The sequence below is a fragment of the Muscardinus avellanarius genome, assembly GCF_963383645.1.
Source record: "Muscardinus avellanarius genome assembly, chromosome: 18".
Taxonomy (NCBI): Eukaryota; Metazoa; Chordata; class Mammalia; order Rodentia; family Gliridae; genus Muscardinus; species Muscardinus avellanarius.
This window is the reverse complement of record NC_137804.1, coordinates 12,712,247-12,718,536: the sequence shown is the minus strand read 5'-3', so window position 1 is coordinate 12,718,536 and position 6,290 is coordinate 12,712,247.

Genomic DNA, 6,290 nt, shown 5'->3' with positions numbered 1-6,290 from the left:
TAACTTTTTCTACAAATGTTGTTTATTTAAAAAATCCAGTCAAACTTAGGTGACTAATATTTTGAAAGGTTTTTTTCAGCATATAACCCGTGATTACCTCTGTTAAAATTGATGGTTGTTACAAGTATAATTTTCAAAATGGTAAAATTATGACTCATGCAAAATACAAAATGAATATGTGTTAAAGATTTTCTTCAACTCATTAATTACTGAGGAACCCAACAAGATGTAAAAAATCAGTCCAAAAAGTATTTGAGAAACTAGATACATAGATAGTTTAATAGGTAGTTGCATTACATTAAAACTGATTTGTCCAAAATGACTTCTCTTTCTACTTGACAAAATTCTCCAAACCAACTTCTCTGCCCTTAACAAATTGTAGACTGGCCCAGTAATCGAAAGTACCAGAAGAAAACCCAGTTTTGTCTTTACCTATTCTGATATTCCAGGCAAATTTCCTGACATGATGATGTATCAGATAGCCCACAACAACCAGGGCCTGGATATGTTGAATTTCTGTTTCTTTATGAAGTAGAAGGGATTGCTTTTCTCCTTTCTCTTCTACCTGTTAGCAGGGTAGGTTTGTCTTCTCTCTGTCACTTAATGTGACTTTATTCTCTGTGTTTGGAAATAAGGTGTGTGTGTGTGTGTGTGTGTGTGTGTGTCTTGATGCCCATCCATGTCTCCCTCCGTTTGTTATTATTCCAAGAACCTGATAAGTAGAGGGAGATCGGATAGCATTGGATTTGCGAGGGTTCTTTTAGTGGTTCCTATAAAGATGTGAGTAGATATTAGCACTGAACATTTACTGGAAAATTTTATGCTTCAAGTTAAATGTCTAAAAATTTGAGGACTCTCTTTTTTTTTTTTTTTTTTTTTTTTAGTGATTCCTTATTGTAAAAGGTTAGGCAGTCAATTAGAAAAACTTTGATTTCATTATTGCCTTAATACCTTTAGAATATCTTCTTAGACATGAGTCATGTGGTAGTTCAGAACTAAAAAAACAAACAAACAAAAAAACCCCCAAGTAGTTAATTTGTGCATTTTGTATATTTCTAAATTGAAAGTGTATTTGCCATAGAAAACAACATTATTTTGGTTTCAGGAGAGGAGCGTGTGTCATGGCCCTGGAGAGCTTTGAGTTGTGAATCAGGAAATGTCCTGTAAGCCATTTCAAGGACTTTGAATTTGATCCTAAGATCAATAGGAAGACACTGCAAGTTTTTAGTTAAGGGATAAAAAAAATAGACCTTTTTTTGTTTTTTGTTGTCCTGACTTTAGAACTTTTGTGTATTCAGCTGAAGACTTGTGTCAGTAATGATGTTTTTTTCTCAGTATCACATCTGGAGGTACATGGTACCTGTTGAAAGGAAAACTGTAAAGGTCTACGGCCAAGGTCAGTCCAGGCCTGAGAAGATTGCAGGGGTGAATGATCTAACATTCTCCGCTATAGGAGGGATACCGGCTATACCCTAAAATGATTGATCAGGAATCGTAGTTTGGTAGTGGTGGGTAAGGTAAGAAGGGGTACTTACTTTCAAGTGGATCAAAGAAAGTTATGCCCACGTTAGCCTTCTTCTCCACAGTCCCCTGTTACAGTTTCACATTTTGAAGTCAGAAAGTTGATGGCAAAGTTTTTTAAGAACTCATGTTCACTACTGACATTGTGTTTTTTACTAAAGAACTATTACTGGGAGATTTTTACAGATTAAAGGATATGCTAATTAAGCATGATCCAGAGCAGAGAGTTTCAAACATTCATGCTGTAAAATTAGGAAGCTTACTTGTATTACTCCTTATTGTATATGCAATTCCTGGCATGGTATTTGGTATATAATAGGTGCCTAATAAGTATTTGTTAGCAGAATAAATGTCTATAACTATCACATATTTAAATCCTCTTAGCTGGGCGTGGTGGCGCACGCTTGTAATCCCCGCACTTGGGAGGCAGAGACAGGAGGATCGCGCAGGTTCGAAGCCAGCAGTGCGCTGGCTTAGGAGACCCTGTTTCCAAATAAAAATGTAAAAATAGGTCTGGGAGTGTAGCCCGGAGGTAGAAGGGCTTGCGGGAACCCCAGTACCAAAAAAAAAAAAAAAAAAAAGAAAGAAAAAGAAACCCTAAATCCTCTTAAAATGCATCTTATTTGTTAAATAGTTTTATGCCTATTTACATATACTAGGAGTTAAGAGGGAGATACAGAGAAGAACCAGTCTTAACCCACATTAAATTTAACTTCATACAGTATTATTAATCTAGCTGCACATTCGAATTATTTAGGGAGCTTTTAAAAATAGCAATGCCTGAATTGTTCATAAAGCTTTCTTAGTTGGTTTTTTAGCTGCAGTGAGATTGAGAACTTCTAGTACCAAACTTGTCTTACTTAACTGCCATAACAAAATAGTATATACTGGGTGGCCTGTCCAACTTAGACTAGGCATCTTCATTAGTAGAAATTTATTTTCCTACCCTTCTGGGGGTTAGGAAGTCCAAGACCGAGGTGCCAGTTGATTTGGTTACTGGTAAGGACTCTTTTTCCCAACTTTTTCCTTTCTTCTGTGTCCTAGTTACAGTGTATGGAGAGGATCTTCACCTTCTGTAAAAATGCCAGTTCTCTTAGAAAAGGGCTCCACCCTTATGACTTCAATTAACCTTAATCCATTATATCTCATCAGCCTATATGTAGGATACCTATAAACCAAGCAATTTAATAGGTGTGCTATAAAATTTTAGAGACATTCATAGGTGTCATATATGGGGAAGATAGGGTATCATGGGTTAACTACCTCCTAAAAGCACCCTCTCCCCAAATACAGTCAAATCAGGAGCTAGGGCATCATCACGTGCATTTGGGGAATGGTGGGGACACGTTTCTGACTATAGCAACTATTAATGTAGCAGGAGAAAAAGATTGCATAGCGGGATGTGACATTTTATAAACCCAGATGTGTATAGAACAGAAGAATTAGTGCAGGTGAAATCTTGTGGTTCAGAAAGAGATCACTTTTGAGTGCTTTGGTCAAGAAGGACTTTGAGACTTTGAGATAGAAAAGCATTGAGTTGGATTTTAAGTAAGTAAACTTTGACAATGAAAAGTAAGAGATAGAGGAAAGAAAATAAAGACAGGAGATAGAACTGGAGTTGGGTTTTACCAGTTTTTTTTCCTGGGCAGTGTTACAATATTGCTTTGGGCTCATTTTCCTCATCCCTGCTTTTAAGTGAGATGGTGTCTGTAAATCAGTTCATCTCTCCACCTTTTCCTTTTTTCTGCAAGTATCTATTGTGTCTCTTCTGCATACTATATATACATGTAAGCTGATTTGTCAGATAAGAAGGATACCATAACTAATGGGATAGCCAAATGAAGGTTTAAATTGTAGAAAATTTAGGTTGAAATTGAGATGCTGTTAGAATTTGGCAATTACTAACGGATGGTGAAACTGAGATGGAAGATTTGGAAGTTACCAATTGGAGTTGAAAATGTGGCAGAGTGCAGTTGGGGATGGAGGTGAACACTGGAGAAGTCAACATCATGAATTGGTCACTTTAAAGCTAGAACCCTGTGGAACTGCCTCTAGAGGAATACATAGTTAACTTGGCAACCTTTATAGTTTTTTTTAGTATTGTTACTATTGTTCAAGATAATTTTGTGTCTCCCTTAAATTTACCTTCATACTCTACATTAATATTAAAATTCTACATTCATCTTAATATTCTCACTTTGGCAAATCTTTGTTTTGATAGTGAGCTTAACTTTCAACCAAAGTTTATCCACATTTAATATGATATAAGTGGTAGATGGTCATCCTGAGAAATGATACTGTCTTTCCTCTGCAAAAAAATAAAAAAGTTGTATTATAGGTCTTTATCAGCATTTTTAGTGCTGTGACTCAAAATACCTGATGACCACAACTTACAGGAGGATTTATTTGCTTACAGTTCTGGAGGTGTCAGTCCATGTTAGGCCTGCTGAAGTTTGCAGAGCTCAGGGCACGGTGGGAAGCAGAGCATGAGTGAAGGACTCTACTCTCACATCATGGAGGCCAGAAGCAGAGAAGAGCAAGGGGAGGAGAGACTATATATACAGTCCCCAAGGCCACCCCGGAGAAAGCTCTTTTCAGCAACAAAGCCTCACCTCCAACATGGCTGCTTTGTCTATGACCATGAAACGTAGAGGGCATTCTAAATCCAAACCATAACATATCTGATTTTCATGTTTGAGTAAATTGGCTCTGCAGGCCACACGAAGAAAGATGCTATGATTTGAGCAAAGGTTGGATCTTTTAAGTAAGTAAAAAATTCTCAGTATAAAAATAATTTTCCAGCTGGGCGTGGTGGCACACGCTTGTAATCCCAGCATTCGGGAGGCTGAGACCAGAGGATTGCAGTTCGAGGACAGCCTCAGCTACTTAGCGAGGCCCTCCGCAACTTAGTGAGACCCTGTTTCAAAATATAGAATAAAAAATAGGGTAGGAGTTACAGCTTGAAGGTTGAATGCCCCTGGGTTCCATCCCCAGAAACCCCCCCCCCAAAGTTTCTACCTTACTCTCAAGGTAGAAGATGATTTATATAAATTTTATGAAATATTATAAAGAGGAACCAGTGACAAAGGCATTGTGGAACATTCAGAGAATTGAGAATATTCTGCTATCTTCTAGGTATATGTGAGAGAAGAGACAAATTAGGTAGTATATTGCTCAAGTAGGCCAAAGGCAAGCTGTCTTATTCTTTTATCAAATATATATTTCTTTCCCTCAACCCCTTTTTAACTAGATACCAAAGAGGAATTACGCACATATGAAAAGAGAGTCCTTCAGTTTTACCAAATAAACAAATTGAAGCTTATAAATTCATTTAATAAATTCTGTTTACATTGGAGATTGCAGCAGATTTCACAATTTGGCATTTCTTATTGCATAAGCTGATTTCCTGCTTGGGTATGCTTTTAGGTTTCTTGTCCCTTGTACGCCTCATCTTAAAGCATTGCTTCTCAGCCTTTTGGCTAAGATCAAGTGTAAAGTGATGTGGGTGAAAGAGGAAGCTTTCACACCTAGCAATCTGCAGAATATGAGGTCCAAGGAATAGGTGCTGTTGGGAAATGGGTACATGTGGTGTGAAGGAAGGTGGTTATTAATAGTGCGAGCAGATAGGAAAAGTTCAGGTGAAGCGTATGAATGTGGGATATAGGTAATATGTGACTCAGAAGCTAAGCAGAAATAATAAGCACTTCTACCTCATTGATGTAGTTTCCATATTTTGTAAAAATTTGAGCAAAATAAAAAATTAGATTGTTGTTGATTGACCTGATACTTGATGGTTCTTCTCTTTGAAGGTATTTTTCAACCAATTGACAGATTACTCCTCTTGCTTTTCTTCTGTTTTTAAATTGATTTTTCCAAGGCAGGAATCAGAATTCCATTTGTCTTTCTGATTAAAATAGGAGGCAGTGTGTCCATATGTGAGAATACCAGTGCCAGCCCGGGTATCAAGTATGAGGAAGGAGGAGGGGGCGTGGGGAGGGAGCCGGGGGCAGCTCACCAAGTGCTCTGGACATGTATGTCACCCACTATCACTGTGAACTGCATTATGATGTGCAGCCGTGGCTGGTGCACCTAACAGTATGTATAAATCAAAATGACAGGAAGAAAAAGTGAGAACTCTGAAGTTTTGAATTTTGCTTGTTTCAAGTGATGCTTCAGCTACACACAATCATTTTCTAAGGGTTCTTTCCATGCTTTGGGGTAGCTGCAGAAACCCGGTTAGCCTTGTTTGCCGAAGTCCCCTTAGATAGCCCCCGCCCGCTGTGTGCATACTGATGTCATGGAAGGTCTGGGACTTGGGCTACATGACCTCCACCTCCCGACTTCAACAAATACTGGCTTGGGTCATTGCACTTGCATGAGCCTTTATCAGCAAAATGGAATCAAAGTACTTGCCTGAGAGCACTGTTAGGAAGACTGTTGGTCATCCTTATCCTTGTCTTCTGGTTTCATGGTGGGAGCAGGCCAAACTATTGGGAAAATCTACCCTGTGATTGGCTTTTCTGTTTGTTTGATCAGTTCAAGAAAGACTTGAAGGGAAGACTGCAAGAACATCGTCCTCACACTCTTCATTTTCCCAGTTTAAGGCCTCTTCCCCACCTCCTTCCTTACTTTACACAATTTTTAAAGCATGAAGGTATGAATAAATTGTCAGGGCATGAGACTCTGGTTATCAACATCCATATCTTTGTGTTGGCGAGCATTGGAGTCTGCCTAGCTTTCCTGTGCAATGCACTTAGGAGGTACAGTTG